The 20,306-nt window shown below is 40.9% G+C and overlaps 1 protein-coding gene across 1 annotated transcript in view; it reads right to left on the bottom strand.

The window, feature by feature from the left end:
- Positions 1 to 4,999, bottom strand: part of ptpn4a (protein tyrosine phosphatase non-receptor type 4a) — a 60,596-nt gene extending 55,597 nt beyond the window's left edge. The window contains exon 1 of the mRNA XM_084022298.1: positions 4,504 to 4,999. The gene's annotated coding sequence lies outside the window, so the exon portion shown is untranslated. The remainder of the gene's footprint in view (positions 1 to 4,503) is intronic.
- Between the last annotated feature and the right edge of the window lie 15,307 nt (positions 5,000 to 20,306).

Consider the following 20,306-nt stretch of genomic DNA (forward strand, 5'->3'; position numbering starts at 1 on the left):
ATTTCTACTTATGTTCTGATTAAAATGAGAAAATACTCAGTACTTCTCATTTCTCAAATATTTATTAACAGAAGAGTATAAAAACGATGTGGTTATTATACATAGACTACGTGTTAATTGAATAACCAGAATACATGTTACATTATGATATACAGTATATTGTTATTGACATATGAACTGACCTGTAACTTCATAGAATATTTTGGCCACATCACTCAGCCCTATGCTAAAGGCCTGGACGATGCAGCCACATGACAACATTATTCTTTAGTACCAACCCAAACGTATATGTCACTATTCATATGGCATCAAGATCTGTCGAGGCACCTTCGTCCTGGCATTGTGAAGCTGTGGTATCTTGCACAGAATAAACACAGCTGTGTTTGGGGCTTTGGAGATGATTTTCGCCAAAGAGTTGTGCCATATACGCCCCAGCAACAGACCACTAACTAGCTGCCTTTCTGAGAGCTATCTGGCTGGATATTTATGTGAATGGATGGCTGGCTTGTTGGCTCATTTATCTACTGCCAGTCAGCCAGAAAGTATGACATCTCAGGACAATGATTGTGATCTGAGGGTGCAACCAGTCCGTAAAATGTTAAACATTGCATTTGCGCTGCTCCGTGCCAAATAAGTCATATTTGTTAATGTATGGGGACTATGTGTATGTTTCAAAATGACTTGTTTCTGGTCATTTCCTTTCATGTAATTACTGATGCAAGATGCACAACATTGAAAGAATAAGCTGGCACAAAAATCACCAGTAACTTGGCAACAGTCAGGTCGGTGTGCAGCCACTGTTAACTGCAAATGGCCAAACTCTGTCTATGAATGGCTCTGCTTACTGCGCTTCGCAACTGCAAATAAGACTTGAGCTTTCCAAAGGGTTATAATAGAATGAGCAGGCAGCTGGTCCTCTTGGTTAAACATGAACAGGCTGCTCTTTGACAGGGCTGTCACCAACAGTCAGCACAGGTCACAGCAAGCCTGGTCTCATTCAAATAAACAGGAGGAGCCTAGGAATCTTTAAGGTAAGCAAAGTAAGGTTAAAGAAAACTAATTAATTTGTGTATGGGTGAAAAAAGAATGCACCACATTGACAATGACTAAAAAATACATGATAGTTACACAAGTAAAAATTAATAAATTATAAAAGTTATTTTTATAGCTCTTCTGGCAATAGATCCGAGCCTACTAATTCAAGATACGCAAATACTTGCATTTTTGAAGACTGATAATGTATCTTGCCTGCAGCACCCACACAGCCGTCGTCTAACCAACACTTTCAGTTAGCACCAATACTACGTTGTGTTTAGGTAGGGTGTATCCTTCCAACATTGTTACTAATCAGACATAAGGTGTCAGAATAAGATAGAGAGACACAGGAAGAACAGAAAACTCAAAGCAAAGAGGTGAGGAGGCAGAAACGGAAGCTCAGCGTGCATAAAAGACAACACCAACCTGGACATAATCATCAAACAAAATAGAAATGTTGCATTAAAACATTTTACTTTCATAAGGAAACAGTATATCCCTTCTAAACAATGACTTGGACTTGAGGATATTTAGGCACATAGTGTCCAATGTTCTAACGTTCTTTGCTCTTCTGAGCCCATCCCATCATGTATACACATCTCAGCCTTGAAACCAAAGAACAATGGTCGACCTTTGACTACTTTGCTATGTGGGCCAGTTTATGATGTGTAACCAGAAGGCTGACATCTTTATGCATCTTCTCTCCAGAAACCATCTATACCTGTGGTGAGAGGTCTAAGGAGGTCAAAGTGGACATGAATTTGCTGCACCTCCTAGCTTACCACATTAACACTAATGAAGTAGCCTAATGTTTGCACCAATCAACCAACATATTGAAGATACAGTTCAAGCAATAAACCCCTTCATAACTTATTTAGTTCAGTTGAAACAATAGAATATCGTCAGGTGATGACAAAAAAGGAAGGCCCTCGTTTTCAAGCTAGAGGCAATGTTGACCAACAGTTTCTTAAACCGTTGTCCATATAGTACAGAGCTGGAGGCTATGCTCCAATACTGAAAATAATTTCAACTCAAGCGACGGCTGTGGCAGAAGTGATTAGTCAAACTCTATCTTTTACTTTGTTTATTAATAATATGACAAAATGACAAAGAACTGTTGGAAATTAACAAATGATGGTTAATGACAGTTTTCCCCTGCATTTACATTTAAGCAATTTGCTTTTAGATCTGTGATACTACCTCACTCCCAATCTGTTCTCATAGGATTCCCCTGCCCAATGCTAGCAGGTGCAGATGATCCTCATTACCCCTGCCACACCTGTGTCTTCTCCGTCTCCCAGCATCCATATACTCTCCTCGCTAATTCCCCCCACTTTTATCTATCTGTCCATGCTCTAGGTTTCACACACACGCACCTCTGCTGTCCACCGTGGGGGTGGCAGGTTCAGGTGCGCTGCTCAAGTAAACCAGGGCCTTTGCCACAGGCAATTTAATCCTCACCAGCTGAGTCCAGTCCGTCCACTCCTAAAGCTCAAGGCTTCTTGAGGTTTGAGCAGAGCAAATACTTTTAGAGTTCAATCCAGGATTCTCATCAGCACACCATTTATGAATATATAATATGAATATAAATAAAAATGATTAGCATGCATGTACCAAAATCCATGAAAATCAACTTTGCTCAGCTTTATTTAGTCATGTTTAGATGCCAACAGCGCCACGGCAAAGCCTCCAACCACACTATATGTTTCAGCTATCAGAGATGGGGATGTGCGGGATGGTAAAGAATCTTTAAAGAAGCTTTAAAGAAACATGCCCGGTATCTTTACTAAAAAAAATCATCTGCCTCAGCTTTAATATATAGTGTGGTGCAAATCACCAGCCTAGAATGGTGTCCCAAATAAAATATGTGCAACATGGCGGGCCTAAATCCCGATTTAATTCAGATTCAGCAACCATCAGCCACAGATAAGGATTCCCAAGCATATTCAGGTCAATAATATGCCAAAGACACATTTTAGAGAACGTCCATCTGCTAAGGTTTTTATTCATGTGGATTCCTTCACAAATGGATACTGTAGAAAAGCTATTGTCAAAACAATTGTTGCCGTCTAATCTTACGGATTAAAAACAAAATCTGTAAAAAAAAAATTCACAGGATGTACACAGGATGACATGGATTAGGGTATGCTCCTTTCATGGATCCCTGAACCCCTAACTGAACCCAGTCACTGGATCTCATTCACAATTCCTGCCTTTGCTGCCCCTTACTGAGCTTCCCATTCAGAACCAACTGTGACTCTAAGAGCTACGACTATTACGAAAGTAATGTTGCCGTTTAGGAGGGGAAGATGTAGCTGGACAAACAGGACTGAGCAGGGTCCTTATGATCTGAGCAGGGTCCTGTATGATCTGAGCAGCGGCGGCAGCCTGGCAAGCAGCAGGCAGCAGAGGAACCGACTGCGACCCAAAAGATGTGGCACGGATGGTGGGGGATTACGTCATCGAAAAAAAGGAGGACGCCTCATCACAGCGAACCCATCACATCTATTACTTAACACCGCATAGTTAGCAGCTTTCGCCCGGCAGACATGGGTCCCTTTTCTTCACACAAAAAATGACCAATTACTGATGCACGGGGGAAGTAAAAAAGCAGGCTCGCAATAAGCAGCTTATCCACATATATAGGCCCTCTCGTATGACATTTCCAGAATGTGACACGTACGTTAGAGCAGCTGCAAGTAACGGTGTTTCACCGGTCATTTTAACAATGAATGGCAGAAATCCTGCATCGATTATACCGGTATCTGAAGGGTCCATTTACTGGTGATGCTACATGGTGAAAGAAGCACGCTGGCTCAGTCACAACAACGAAACCGAAACATGGCGATGGCAAATAGCTCAATAATCTCGAATTAAAAGCCACTATGCACGCGTACATGATCAAGGAATGTCACATTTAAAGCCACGTCCGGTAACGTAACTGACGCCGCGCGGCTTCCATTCAACGCCAACTGGCCTCTGTCATTAAAGGGGCTTTTTGTACACTGTATAATGAATGAGTTATGAACGGGTGATTTAACGCAAAAGTAAACGCTGACTGGAGGAAGGTCGACCGGACTTTCATTATTTTAATAACACTTTAACGTTAAACGCATACCAATGCTGCGCACACTGGATTAGCGACTGTTTCGCAGCTGCGTAAAGTAAACGGCAAGATATTGAATGGGCTGAGAAGCAGCTAGCTAACCAGCGAGCTACAACAACCACTGGCTGTCACGTTTATGAGGAATAAAATGTATATTACGGCTTAGTTTTTCCTTTTTGTGAGCCCCCGAGCCAAAGAGACACACGTGAAATAACAAAACCGGCCATTTAGAGAAACATTAGCCTTTTTAGCTGTCTGCGGAGCAACTTGGTTAAAAGTGACAGCGCTAGGCTAGCTAGCTAACTAGCTAGCTAACGTCAGCTGGCTATAAAACTGGTGGCCTGTGAATGAGTCTTTCTTACCGTCATAAACTGCTCCAGGGGCGTCCAGTTTTTAAGGAATATAATTTTTGCCGTGTGAGGAAATGTTTTGAGTAGGGGCGATATAGCCCGAACATCCAAGATCAGTTGACCCGCTGCCGATGAAACCCGAGCATCATCACTATCACCGTCTTCATCAGTACTTTGGAGTCCGGCGCTGCTTCACACACATCCATCCAGCAGAGCGGGGCCTCCTCCGGGCTCGACCATGCGACTGGCTCGGCGACGACGGATAATCCACAAGACAGGAGCCCCCGCAGTAACCATTGGCTAGACACGGCAACTAGCAGTCATTTCAGGTCGAGAGAATGAAAAATATATTCCCCACGCGTGCGTAAAAATGAAGAAAATGCGCTCGGCATAAACGTTACAAGAGAAAACCTTCGGACGACAAATCTCAGAATAGACCGATTTCTTTGCGTTTCTGACTTTCCAACAAGAGCTTCTCCGTCGTTGTCAGCGTCCCCTGGTCTCTCTGCAGCTGCTTTGCCTGCCTGCCTGCCTTGCAGCACAGCAGCGAGCAGCAGAGCGACGTAATGGCGCAGACCCGGCGCAGAGGGGCGGGGCCACGGAGCGGGAGGCGCGCTGTTTGTTTTTTAGCACACCCAGGTAGGACTTCTCCAAGTACGATCTTAAATATAATTTCAAATATTCCCACACTTAGCTGCATGATCGTAACCCTTATAAACTACACGATGGCAGTTAAGTATGTGTCTCAATTAAATTATGCCGTCAAAGCTTGATATCAATGTCCCTGTTACCTTATTCTATGTGTACTGTATGTGTGTATACGGAATGGAGTGGAACAGGCTGTAAAAAATAACATATTACAATAGCTTAAGGGAGTTATTTGCTATTGCACATACAGTGCCTACAACATTAATAATAGATAATGAGGTAATGACAAAGCAGTTTGCATCATATTCTGATATGTTTTGTAAAATCCTTCTGAATACCATGACTATAATTTGAAAGCTTACTCTTTGACTATAGGTCAAACGCATTGCATAACAAATTCAATGTAATACACTCATAAAATAACATTTAAAAAAAAGCCACCGGAATATATAAAATAAAACTTTCTCAACTCTCTTTACAGTGTTTGCAGAGGGTCTCAGCAGTGGGCATTTATATCATTCATCTTGTGGCTGATACTGTGTTTTGAAAACACACTTGGATATTATTTTTAAAAGAGTCATGTCGATATCCTGAGGCTTGAGAATTAAATATCATTCTGTGACTTACAAAATGTGTGCAAATGTGAAATTTATCTTTCAACCCGTTTTTCTTTCTCATCCACTCGCAGTCAAAGCCTGTCCATTCAGACCAATTCAATCTGTAGTCCAGTCATTCATAAGAGCCTGTGAAAGAAAGAGGGTAATGCATTGTGAGAGTGGTAATGTGGGCTCTACTGACCTCAAGTGGCTTGAAAAATAAACAAGAAACAGCCTACAACAGAGCTAACAATGGGCCATTGTACAGTAACCCTGTTTGGCACACAATGAAGAAAGCAGATGAAGCAGAGTGGTGAGAACAAGACAATAAGGCCAGTGTTGTTGATATGTGTAGCCCCAAAACCACTTCATAGTCGGGGAAATTATGGAGTAGACCTACAAATCCACTCAAAGCTTTTCTTTTCTTACATTCTAAAAGCTTCCTTTTTTCACATTTATTTCATCCTTTTTTTCCACCTGTGTTTTCAATATAGCATGATTAGGAGATTATTTTGGTGCAAGAAATATTTAGTTCACATATTAAGCATTTCATGATGAGGAACGCAGGGTGTCAAAGCCCACAGTCTGCTGCATAATTATGGATGTGCAACAAATTCTACATCTTGCTCAAGGGCACTCTGAACCCAAGCTGTCCTGATTAAAAACAGTCCCTTTACACCACCAGTTCTGCCACCTGAATGCTTTTCTGAACATGTTCCTTCATATGGCGTTATATTTGTGCCACATTTATGAAGGAGCAATGTGAGATTTTGAGCGCAGAAAAATATATTTTGCGAGCACAGAAATTATATTTTGAAGAGAAATGCTACGCAAGCAAAACATAATGTCATTTGAGCAGGCAAAAATATATTACTCTCACTCAGTTTTACTCATGCCCTCTCTCAGGGCCGGCCCGTGGCATAGGCCGTAGCCTATAGGCAAATGCTAAGGGCGCCGTCCATCGGGGGGCGCCACACCAGTGCCACAAATGTTTAAAAAAAAAAAAAGTTGGTACAAGAAATAATCCCACGTTAATTAAAATGCAAAGCAAAGCCTATTTAATAGAAATAATATTTGGATCTTGTTTATATCTTTGTGAAGAATGGTGCTGGTATGAATTTGGTCTATTAGAATATGGTTGAAACTTATTTTTCATTTATATACTTCCTTTCCCTGAATGCTTCAGTATTGAAAACCACATGGGCAGTTTGAATATATTTTGTTGCAACTTAAAGGGCCTTAATTCCCCTAATAAGAGAGTAGCCTGTTTGGATCTATTAGCAAGAAACAAAATTGATTTAGCTATGTTTCAGGAGACACATTTGCAAAGAGATGATGTTAACAGAATGGAAAATCACTTGTATAAAGTATGTGCTTCCTCTTCTGCTTTAAATAAAACAAAAGGAGTCATTATACTAATTCGTAAAGCACTACGATTTACCATCATTGACAAGGGAGGTGATGAAGATGGTAGAGTTGCTTTTGTTAAGTGTATTTACAATGAAAGGAAACTGGCATTTATCAATATATATGCCCCTAACTCATATGATGATGTTTTTTTTACTCAATTGAATAGTATACTGGCTGAACTTTCTGACTTTGAGTTGGTAATCGGCTCTGACATGAATGCCATATTGGATCACAAATTGGATAAATCAAGTAAATCTGACTCTAATGTACAAGCAACCAAAGCAATACAGCATTTACTCTCTGACTTTAATCTTATGGATGTCTGGCGGTTACACCATCCCACTGCTAAGGAGTATACTTTTTTCTCAAATAGGCATAAAACTTTTACAAGGATAGATTTTATTTTTATGTCTACTCCCCTTATATCTTTGGTTCAAAACATAGAAATAAAGCACATGACCCTAACAGATCACCATGCATATGTATGTCAATTAATGGTCTCAAATTTGTCTAAAAGAGCCACTAGGTGGCGCTTTGATCTAACTTTGTTACAAAATCAAGATTTTTGCGAACAATTTAAATTGGAACTTGTAGAATTTTTGGAGATGAATCGTCACTCTGTGGATGATGCTAGATATCTTTGGGACTCAATAAAAGGCTTCATAAGGAATTATGCCAGTTCATATTCTTCTAGACTCAATAAAGCCCAGCTTAAGAGAATTGGGGAATTAGAGGCCTCAATGACTGACTTAGAACGATCTCAACAAATGCATTTTTCTGAGCAAACAGCCAAGTCATTAACAAAAATAAAAGTAGAACTTAACTTAATATTAACGCAGAGAGCTGAGTTTGTTATACATAAAAATAGAATGAATAACTTTTTTTATGGTAATCGTCCCAGTCGGCTTTTAGCCAATAAAATAAAAACAAATGATCAGCTTACAAATATAGCAATCATTGCATCAGAAACTGGCTCTATGATATCTGATCCTGATTTGATTAATCAAAGATTCTTTAACTTCTATAAAAAGTTGTACACTTCAGATAATATTGCATCAGTTTCAGAGAAGGATAACTATCTCCAGAAATTAAAGCTAACTTCATTATCAAAAGAAGAGGCTTTTATATTAGGGGCCCCTTTATCACTGGATGAACTTAAACAGTCCTTAGAAAAAATGAATAAAGGTAGGTCCCCTGGAATTGATGGCATACATCCTGAGGTCTATTCAAAATTTTGGAGCATTTTAGGACCACCATTACTGGAGATGTTTAACACAGCTATTCAAAAAGGATGTTTTGGAAGAGATGTAAATACAGCGTTAATAATACTTCTTTCAAAAAAAGATAAGGACCCAACTAATTGCGGTAATTATCGCCCCCTATCGTTACTGAATGCAGACATCAAATTATTTTCAAAGACACTTGCTAGTAGGTTGGAGCTGTATCTGCCAAAATTGATTCATCCAGATCAAAGTGGATTTGTAAAAAAGCGCCTCTCAGCAGACAATTTGCGACGTCTATTGCATATTCTTGATACTTCTGATAATCTATCATCAAGAGCCATCTTGTCAATTGATGCAGAAAAGGCCTTTGATCGCCTTGAGTGGTCTTTTCTATGGTCTGTACTCAATTCCATGGGTTTGGGGTCAAATTTTATTAACATGGTCAAAACTATTTATGCAAATCCTTCAGCTAGTGTAAGTACAGGTAATATACACTCTCCTCCCTTTAAATTAAGCAGGAGCAGTCGGCAGGGAGATCCGATTTCTTCAATGTTGTTTATATTATCATTGGAGCCTTTAGCACAGTCTATTAGGTTATCCCCAAACATTACACCAATAAAAATTAAATCCACTTTGCATCATATATCTTTATTTGCTGATGACGTCCTTTTATTTTTTTCTGATATTAAGTACTCTCTTCCAAGCATCCTTAATATATTCGAACAGTTTAGTTATGTTTCCAGTTATAAGATAAACTGGTCTAAGTCCTCCCTTTTACCATTGAACTCTGCGAGCAAGGACGAATGTACAGATTTCAATATCCCGGTAGTATCTCACTTTAAATACTTAGGAGTAAATGTATATACATCATTACAAAAAACAATCACTAAGAATTATAATAACACCCTAAATATGGTCAAACAAGACCTGGAAAGATGGCAGAAGCTACCTATATTTTTGTCTGGTAGAATTTCAATAATTAAAATGAATGTGCTTCCTAGAGTTAATTTCTGTAGCTATATGCTACCTATGGCACCTCCTCCAAGATATTGGGAGAAAATACATAGCATTATTACAAGGTTTTTATGGAGAGGCAGACGATCAAAAATAAAGTTAACTAATTTACAAAGAAAGAAGGAATCGGGAGGCTTATCAGTTCCTAATTTCAAACTTTACTTTTATGCCCTAACTATCCGTCCTTTGTTAAATTGGTTTAGTGAGAAAACTTCTCCTCCATGGCTTAATATAGAGAAGAATTTGGTGGCACCTGCCTCTTTAAATGATTGTTTGTTTACAGGTCTCTCTGTCAATAAATGTAAACTGGAGTATGGTTCAGTAATAGCCAGTGCAATTCAAAATTTCAGGAAAATAGAAAGAATATATAATTGGACATCTAAATGGCATGCAAGTACTCCACTATTCTATAACATCCTTCTTAAGTCTGGTGGGGAGCACTTTATCTCACCTCAGTGGTCTAAAGCAGGAATCCACAGTTTAGGAGACATTATGAATGACGATGGGTTAAGAAGTTTTCAGGATTTGAGTGAAACATTTAAACTGTCATCAAATTCCTTCTTTTTATATTTACAATTACGTTCTGCCTTAAGAGCAGCAGGTATTTTGACAGATAGGAAACCTCTTTATCATCCAATAATGGAATTATTTAAGAAAATGTCAGGGCTACCTAAAGGACATGTTTCAGTAATCTATAATAGTTTGTTGGAACATATGCAGACCCCTTTAGCGATAACTAATGTGTGGAATAAGGACTGCCCTGAATCATCTATAGACTGGAATAGAGTTTGGAGGAATAATGCGTACTCCTCACAAAATCTAAATAATAAATTAACCAATCTCAACTTCTTATATCGCACTTATTTAACACCAAAACGGCGCTTCCTAATTAAGTTATCTCCTTCTCCAAATTGTAATCTATGTGACTTGAATCAAATAGGGACCTTTTTGCATATCATGTGGGAGTGTCCACCAGTTCAAAATTTTTGGCAACAAATAGTAAAACATCTGTACAATGCACTCGGCTTAGAGTTTGACCTCTCCCCAAAATGTATGCTTTTAAATGATGATTCTGGGCAAAACCTTAACCATACGCAAAGGCTGCTGTGGCTTTCTGCTTGTACAGTGGCTAAAAAGATGTTAGCGGTTAGGTGGCAACCACCGCATGCACTTCCTATACTTCAATGGACTTACTCTTTAATAGAGTTGTTATCCCTGGAGCTCTCTGTTGCAAAAATGAATGGAGCAGGTCAGAGGGTGCTCAATGCAAGGAAGGAGGCACTCGAGCTAGCTCGAGCTATGATTTAAACTTTTATTATTATTTAATATTTTTATGTATCTATCTGAAATATCCAGCACGGTTTGAAAATGAGAGAAGGACCTGTGCGAGGGGTTTGGGGAGGGTTAAGGGGTTAAATAATGTGCAGGTGTTGTGTGTTGTTGTTTTTTCATTGCTTTAGTTATGATTTGTCTCTGCCAATTGTACATAGTAACGATATTAATTTGTCTAATGGTTGGGGTGTGTTCATGTTCTTGGGTATGATTATGGTTACTCGTCTATGTATGTGTGTATATATATGAGTGTGTCTATGTGTATATGTATATGTATGTGTTGCACCTGTATAAAAAAAAAAAAATAATAATAATAATAATAATAATATTTGTAACAACATTATAATAGTCACTTTTCCACCCCTTTATATATTATAGTTGTAAGCCAAAGTGCACATCATTAATGTTAATTAAGCAATATCACATGAGAGAGAATGCTGTTTTGAATATGAGCACTGCTGTGATTCAGTCAAAGATAATCATAAATAACATAACATTCTCTACTGCTACTTTGCATTCTGCTATTCAGCATTTCACTGTAATGATGACAATAAATTTAATCTAATCTAATTTGCATATCAGTTAACATCATACATATATCTCTTTGGTTTTTCATTTATATTATATCATTTCATTTTATTCCTGGAATCATATGTTTTTATTATTAGACTGTAATACTCAATGGTGTCACATACTCCTCTCTTCAGATGCACTGTTGAAGTTTCTTAAAATCCCACCTCTGGGCCATCTACCACATCTACCACTGCTACCTCCGACTCAGCAGCACAACCCAGCCATGAAGCAGGAGCATCTAGCGGTCTTCCTGTTGCCCCCACCTCAGCAGCACAACCCACCAGTGATGCAGCATCAGCAGCACAACCCAGCCGTGATGCAGCAGCATCAAGCGGTCTTCCTGTTGCCCCCACCTCAGCAGCACAACCCACCAGTGATGCAGCATCAGCAGCACAACCCAGCCGTGATGCAGCAGCATCAAGCGGTCTTCCTGTTGCCCCCACCTTTAATATCTTGTTTTGTGCAGTGCCTTATTTATATTGTATTTTTAATTTATTTTATGCAACTTGTTGACACGTTTTATTTTGTGTTTAGTTAGATCTTATACTTAAGACTATTTATGAATGTATGTAAAAATTATTGTATTTCATATATTCATTTTATTTTTTGTATTCATTTATTTATTCATAATTTGTTTTATCTTGTTAACTATTCTGATGTGAATTTGCTTTCAGTTTTATTACATCATTTTTTCTAGTTTTATTCAGAACAATCCAGCCTCCAGGAAACGTACTAGTTTTTCTTTTTGAGACAGGATGGGCCTGTTACACAGGTTTCAATCTTCATGCTCAGGTCGTCTCACTGTTGGAAGAAACTGTCCCCTAACTCACCTGAGTCAGGGGACAGATTGGGACAGATTGAGAGTGCGCGTGCAGCGGTCTGCAGCGCAGCGAGCAAGAGTTTGAGAGAGGGCGTAAAACCTTTTTGCCTGCTCAAATGAAATTATGTTTTGCTCGCGTAGCATTTCTCTTCAAAATATAATTTCTGTGCTCGCAAAATATATTTTTCTGCGCTCAAAATCTCACATTGCTGCTTCATAAATGTGGCGCAAATATAACGCCATACACCGGTCTGCTAGTCTGCGGTCAGGAGTCCTACAGGAGTCCGCTACTGGAAGTTAGGAGTGTGTTCTGCCTGGTTCACGTCACCCAGAAGGATGTTAATATCAGAGGTTTCATTTACATTAACGTTTGAATCGGTGTCCGTGTGCGTATGTGCGCGCGTGCGTGTGTATGTGTGTTTGGTAATTAGACGCAGCCAGGATGTCTAAAAAAAGAAAAGTGGACATAAGAGACTCCTACACCCATCCTGCAACACCTTCACTGGCTCCCAATAAAGCAGCATATCCACTTCAAGATCCTCCTCATCATTTACAAAGCTCTCAATAATCTGATCAATAAAATGTATTATTATTATTGTTGTTATTATTACTAAGCTCAATAATCTGATCAATAAAATGTATTATTATTATTGTTGTTATTATTACTATTGGATTAGAATTGGGTCATAATGTTTTGCTACATGATTTTCCAAAAGATATATTGTGTTATATTTATCAATCCACTCTATAAGCATAGTAATTATAATATCTCCAATAAAATTGTTTAGATCCGTGCCCTGTGGATTTCTGTTTGTAATGTATTGAGTATCCATTTCATTATAATACTCAGATTTATCATAAGTAATTGAACATGCACATGTATTTTAAATTCCGTCAAAGAGGGATGGAGATATGGGGTCCAAATTATTTGACACATCAGTATTTAAAAATCATTTGAAAGTAACGCAATAGTTATATTTTAGAGTAACTTGCCCAACACTGGTGGGGGGGGGGGGGGGGGGGGGGGTGAAAGGCCATAAGCCTCCGAGAAAAGGTGTGCCTTCAGGAGCTTCTTGAATGACTCCACTGAAGTGGCACAGCGGATGTGGATGTGGAGCTGATTCCACAGAGTGGGGGCGGACGCACAGAAGGCCCTGTCCCCAAAGGTCTTAAGTCACACCAGCATCCAGCGAGCAGTTGATGATGGCAGCAATGAAGGGGCAGATAACAAGTAGGCAGGTTTAAATAAAAATAAATAAAAATATATAATTTATTCTTGTTTTTTGTCTGTTTTATATTGAAATATCTAAAGAAAATCATCCCAGTGATACAAACATCCTGTGAATCCAATATTGGTAACGATTGTTTGACTAGGGTTGTTTGACCAGGGTTAGGGGGTTAGGGTCGGGGTTTGTTAATGTATAAGACCTGTGTTTGTAAAGTGACATTTTTTTGGGCCTTTGGAGATTTGCATTAAAGGTTTATATATGTTTGAAGCATGATCAGTAGCCTAATTCATGTGTAGAATGTGGGGATTAAATGTTTCAAAAAACGTTCTGTTCTGGTGATGATGGTTGTTTAATCTTGATGTGATGAAGTTCAACAACCAGAGGAAAGATTTTGTCAGACAGTGATTTCAAGATTTGTGGATCTCGTTGTCAACAAATGAAATTCTGAAGTATTGATCATGAACTATGCTTTTAAACTGTCTATTTTTTGACTTTTTTCATTCACCTCATTCATTTTTTGATTTCTATGAAATAAAGGTGTGTTGTAAGGTCAACAATACTACTGCTAAAAAGAAGAAGAATAATAAGAAGAAACTAAACTTAATATGAATAAATCATAAAGGCCTAATGATGGTTCCCGCTTATGGACGTGTTGTCTACGTGTTGTTAACGTGTTAGAATTCACGTGTGTTTATTTGAACTGGATGGCGTCTATAAAAACGCGTTGTCTACGTGTTGTTTACGTGTTAGAATTCACGTGTGTTTATTTGAACTGGACGGCGTCTATAAAAACGCGTTGTCTACGTGTTGTTAACGTGTTAGAATTCACGTGTGTTTATTTGAACTGGACGGCGTCTATAAAAACGCGTTGTCTACGTGTTGTTTACGTGTTAGAATTCACGTGTGTTTATTTGAACTGGACGGCGTCTATAAAAACGCGTTGTCTAGGTGTTGTTAACTGATAGAATGCACGTGGATTTGAACCGTAACACAGAATGACGTCAGCCACACCTCACAGCCAATAACGCGGGCAGGATTGGAGATCAGATCGCCAGCAGACCCGACCGAGACAACAAGACTTTTTCCCTCGTCCTAAATAATGAACAGATCAACTTCATCTCCTAGCGAATAAAGCCGTCAGTCACTTGTAACGTAAGTACAGAGGTGACACATGGTGACAGTGTGCTGCTTTCACACACAGTCGGATTTCAAACTCTCATCACGTTGATATTATTACTGTTATCTCTCTGAGCACATTTGTCAAAAGTAACATCAAGCAAAACTGCTCAAAATAAGTATTTATCCTGATCCTGATTTTACATCCTACAAAAGTGTCTCAATGTCAGCTTCTTGTCCATCTTTGTCACAGGTTGCACGTTGTCATTGTGAAAATGGATTTTGCCGAAGAATTAGAATCGTACATTAACATGCAGGAGAGTAAAGATAATGAAGAAGAGTTTTCTTCCATCTTCTCTGAACTCATCCAATGGTGGGAGGGGCCCAGTCCTCCATCAGCACCTCCTTCTCCTCCTCCTGTACCCCCTGTCACTGTTGAGCAGCCCAGTGCTCCACATAGCCAGGCACCGGTAAGATACTCAGTAGAGGTTAGGGACAGTTAGCAGAAGAGTTGCATTCAAAAAAGAGGAGCATTTGGTGGTTTTGTACTCTGGTCAGAAGACGTGAATGTGTGATGGGCATTTCTTTGACTGTTTTCTGAAATCCCACAGACCAAACGTTTCATCAAAAAGATATTAGACGGATGAATTGATCATGAAAATCTTCAGTTGCACCTCTTTTGAGTGTTGGTGTTTTATGGCTGACCTTCTTGTCTTCACAGAACCTGCCATACGGAGTCGTGCCGTACCTCCCCAGTGCAGCAGCCAGGAGTTACCCTGCTTCTCCACAAGCAGTAAGACACACACGCACACACACACACATATCATTTGTGTCCTGTAGTTCAAACTCTATTGGAAAACACATTTTAGAAGTATTTAGAAGATGAGGCTGTACAGTCTTAGTTCAGATTAATGTGTTTGTTAGGATGAATAAACAATGTATGAACTGATTTAGGTTTTTATACTCATTTTACATGAAATTGTTATTCATGTATTGTTCCACCAACCTGCAGGGAGGTTGAAAATACCAAGTTTGCTAAAACCTGGTGCACTGCATCTCTCCTTGTTTTCTATAAGGCTAATGTTTAAATAAATCAAATACAATCCAATACAACCGTCAGGATGTCTAAACAGCTGCTCTGTGTGTGTTTGTCTCCAGCTGAACCTTCCAGTGGTTCATCTGCCAGAAGAGGTGTCCAAGAACCTGACTCCTATTGGATTTGCGTAAGTAACACACACACACACACACACACACACACACACACACACACACACACACACTGAGCTTCTGTTTCGTCTTCAAACATCTTTCTATCAACTAACGTGTCTCCGTCTCTCTGTGTGTAGAAATGGAAACGTGCTGTACGGTTACGTCCCTCCTCCCTCTGGAGCTCCTCCTCCTCCTCCTACCTCTGCAGCTCCTCCTCCTACTCCATCAAAAACCTCCTCATCAAAGTAAGTCCACTTACAAAATGTACCATATCCACCTTATAGTGAACTTCTTGCAGCTGTTGTTTGATTGCAGGTCTTATTTGTCCACCAAGATGATTTGCATTCATATTGTTATCAGACTTTTTTTCATGGAACAACACAGAAAAGGATGTCTTGCATTATTCTTGCTCATTTTAACGTTCTCTCTCTAAAGTTGTGCTTTTCTTTCCCTGGTTTTCCACAGCAAGAGAAAGCGTGCTGACGAGGAGGATCGTCCGTACATCAAGAAGCCGCCCAACGCCTTCCTGTTGTTCATGAAGGAGCAGAGGCCCACCTGCGCGGTCGAACTGCAGGGCCTTGGGAGCTCCGTAGTCAACAGTGTCCTGGGGCAGAGGGTGAGTGTGTTTGCTCAGATGCACTGTGGGGGTCTGTGAGACCCCGGCTCTCATTCATGTGATTCCGTGTGCATATTAACACGGCTGCTAATATGCTTTTGTTTATGCGACCTGTAGTTGTGTGTCGCGGTGTGTGCTGACAGTATGTTGTCGTCTCTCCACAGTGGAAGTCGCTGTCCAAAGACCAGCAGGCCAAATATTATGAAGAGGCCGCCAAGGAGAAACACCTCCACGCCCAACTCCACCCAGACTGGTCCTCCACCAACAATTACGTATGTACATTCTGCTGACGTACAACTCATACATATTAAACACCGGCGCACGAGAGCTTGTAAACTAAAAGGCACTGAAAGAGTCTTACGTTTGTATCAGCTCATGGCAGATGGAAAGTCTAATGTGTTGTTTTTTTGTGTAGGGCAAAAAGAGGAAGAGGGACAGGAGCAATGCTTCCAGAAAGGCTGCAGGTAAGTCAATATGTCTGTGGATGTCAAATGGGATGTAAACTGCTTTTTAGATATAATATATCTGCTTTCCTGGGCCTCAGAAAATAATTCAAATACCTATGCAACAGAGGATGGGTCCATACGAGACACGACAGCGTTCGTTTAGCTCAAATAGTGTGGCGAAACGACATGGAGTAACTCACCTCAAATCACCCAGTAGACATTAGCAGTAGATAGCCGAGCGGCGCTCGTCCCTCCCAGTCACCGCAGAAACGAAAACGTTTTCCTCGTAGTTTTGATTTTGTATCCATAAAGAATTGATCAAGCAGTGCAGTCGTCATGTCCGTAATAAATCCATGAAGCTGTTACGTCCATATGTATAACTATGTTACAACATAGCAATGATAGCTTACAGCTAGTAACGTGCCGGGTGCTCGTCCATCCCACTCACCGCAGAAACGAAAACTTATTCCTCATAGTTTTTGTATCCATAAAGAAACGATCGAGCGGTGCAGTCGTCATGTCCGTAATAAATCCATGAAGCTGTTATGTCCATATGTATGACTATGTTACAACATAGCAACGACTGCTTACAGCTAAACAGCAGCCGGGAGCTAAAACAATGCAGGTCTCGCGCAAGTTCCCGTCTCGAGATCGAGCAAGAGCCTCCAAAGCTAGCTAGCTACTACTTGCCATTCTCGCTGTTTTTCGAAACCAGGTGTACTCAAAGTGACCCTCGCACGACTGTAGGGTTGCAAAATTCCGGGAATTCTCAAAAGTGGAAACTTTCCATAGGAATTTATGGGAATTAATGGAAATTTATGGGAATAAACTGGGAATTTTTTTAATTGATGGTTGGCTCTTCAAAGGGGACTTAAATATAGCTGAGGAAAGTTATTTTGTAGCATAATCTTGAAAACAAACAGATGCCATTCAAATACACTTGAATATCCATGCCATTCCACAACCACATGCACAGAGCACACCCGTTAGTGCATGGCTATTGAGACCACACCCCCTACTGGCACTGTGCATGCCTCCATCACATGTACAGAAGATCACTAGAAGACTGGACCACACTTTTGAGCCTGAAGCACAAAGACTATTGAACGCACACATTTGAGCTTCTGGACTAAAGGAAGTGAAGTAAGTTTTGGTGCTATTATGGGGAAATATATTTATTACAGCTCTAGTCTACGATTTGAAAGGTTTGAAAAAAGCATCCCCCCCCGCCCCCCCTCCACACACACACACACACCCCTCCCCTCTGTGCTCCTCCGAGCTTGCATCGTTCTCCCCTCGCAGTCTCCCACCTCCCTCTTATTTTACAAAAATAGTTCACTGAAATGTGTTTCGGAAAACATTTTAGGCGAGAAATAAGCTATGTAGTTGTATCTTTAATTTAGATCGACAACGGTCAGTTTAAAAGATTTTCGAGAGCTTGCGGGCCGACGCCCTCCGTCTCTCGAAATTCGCCGCTCCGCGACGGCATTGCACGGCTTCTTACATAGACAATGAATGGGAACATTCCATTCCATTTTTGAATGAGTGGGGTTGGGAGTATTGAACCTAACATTCCTGTTTTTGACTTCACCCATGAAAAAACTAATTAAAACATGTTCTGTTCTACTTTCAAATAAATCTGTTGAAATATCTGTTGAAAGCATTTTGTATGGATGTTTTCTTATGACTTCTGTTCATATTTATGCTTGGATATAATATATTCCCAGTTAGTTCCCCTAAATTCCCATTAATTCCCATAATTCCCATTATTCCCATGGATAGTTTCCAAATATGGAATATTTCCAAAATTCCCAAGCTTAAGTTCCGGAATTTTCCGCCCCTTTGCAACCCTACACGACTGTCCAAGATTTGTCACTGTACCGGCTTGAAAACAGCTCCAGAGTGAGGATGTCGGGAGACGGCAGTGACAGCAGTCGGCAGACGGAAACGTGCGCGAGACTCGCATTGTTTTGGCTACGGGCTGCTGTTTAGCTGTAAGCAGTCGTTGCTATGTTGTAACATAGTCATACATATGGACATAACAGCTTCATGGATTTATTACGGACATGACGACTGCACTGCTCGATCGTTTCTTTATGGATTACAAAAACATAACTATTGACTGGGAGGGACGAGCGCCATTCGGCTATCTACTGCTAATGTCTACGGGGCGATTTGAGGTGAGTAACTCCATGCAAAAACACACATATGTCGTTTCGCCACACTATTTGAGCTAAACGAGCACTGTCGTGTCTCGTATGGACCCAACCTCTGTTGCATAGGTCTTGGAATTATTTTCTGAGGCCCAGAAGCAGATAAAACTTGCCCCAAAGGGGTTAGCATTGGAGCGAGTCTGTAAGGCTGCCAGGCAGGTACAGATCTCTGGCTAGGCAACGTCAATTTTTGTCTGTTTTTTTGCTTTTAATAAGTCGGGATGACACTGGGGACAACGAAAATGGTGTCAAAAATGACCGGATTGCTCCTTTAATACGTCTTAGTGGATTGATCAGTGTTTTTTTTTGTTTGTTGCAGCTTCTGCATCCTCCACCTGCTACACACATGTGGCGGAGCCCTCCACCTGCTACACACAAGTGGCGGAGCCCTCCACCTCCTCCTACATACATGTGGCGGAGCCCTCCACCTCCTCCTTCACAAACATAGGTGAATTAATGAAAATGTCATTATAGCTTTTAGAGCAGTTGTAGCCTTTTGTTTTTGTTTTTTTTGTTTTTTTTCTCTTACCCTGTATATATTTGTAAATGAATCTGAAAATGCTCCACCTCCTACATACATGTGACCGAGTCCTCCTCCACCTCCTACATACGTGTGACCGAGCCCTCCTCCACCTCCTACATACGTGTGACCGAGCCCTCCTCCACCTCCTATAAACGTGTGACTGAGCCCTCCTCCACCTCCTACATACATGTGACAGAGTCTTCCTCCACCTCCTAAATACGCGTGACTGAGCCCTCCTCCACCTCCTAAATACGTGTGACCGCGCCCTCCTCCACCTCCTACATACGTGTGACCGAGCCCTCCTGCAATTCTTACATACGTGTGACCGAGCCCTCCTCCACCTCCTACATACGTGTGACCGAGCCCTCCACCTCCTAAATACGCGTGACCGAGCCCTCCTCCACCTCCTACATACGTGTGGCCAAGCATTCCTCCACCTCCTACATACGTGTGACCGAGCCCTCCTCCACCTCCTACATACGTGTGACCGAGCCCTCCACCTCCTAAATACGCGTGACCGAGCCCTCCTCCACCTCCTACATACGTGTGGCCGAGCCCTCCTCCACCTCCTACATACTTGTGACCAAGCCCTCCTCCACCTCCTAAATATGTGTGACCGAGCCCTCCTCCACCTCCTACATATGTGTGACCGAGCCCTCCTCCTCCTGCTACATACGTGTGAATGAGCCCTTTTCCACCTCCCGTGTGACCGAGCCCTCCTCCACCTCCTACATACGTGTGACCCAGCCCTCCTCCACCTCCTACATACGTGTGACCGAGCCCTCCTCCACCTCCTAAATACGTGTGACCGAGCCCTCCTCCACCTCCTACATACGTGTGACCGAAC

The sequence above is a fragment of the Eutrigla gurnardus genome (genome assembly GCF_963514095.1).
Source record: "Eutrigla gurnardus genome assembly, chromosome: 12".
Classification (NCBI taxonomy): domain Eukaryota; kingdom Metazoa; phylum Chordata; class Actinopteri; order Perciformes; family Triglidae; genus Eutrigla; species Eutrigla gurnardus.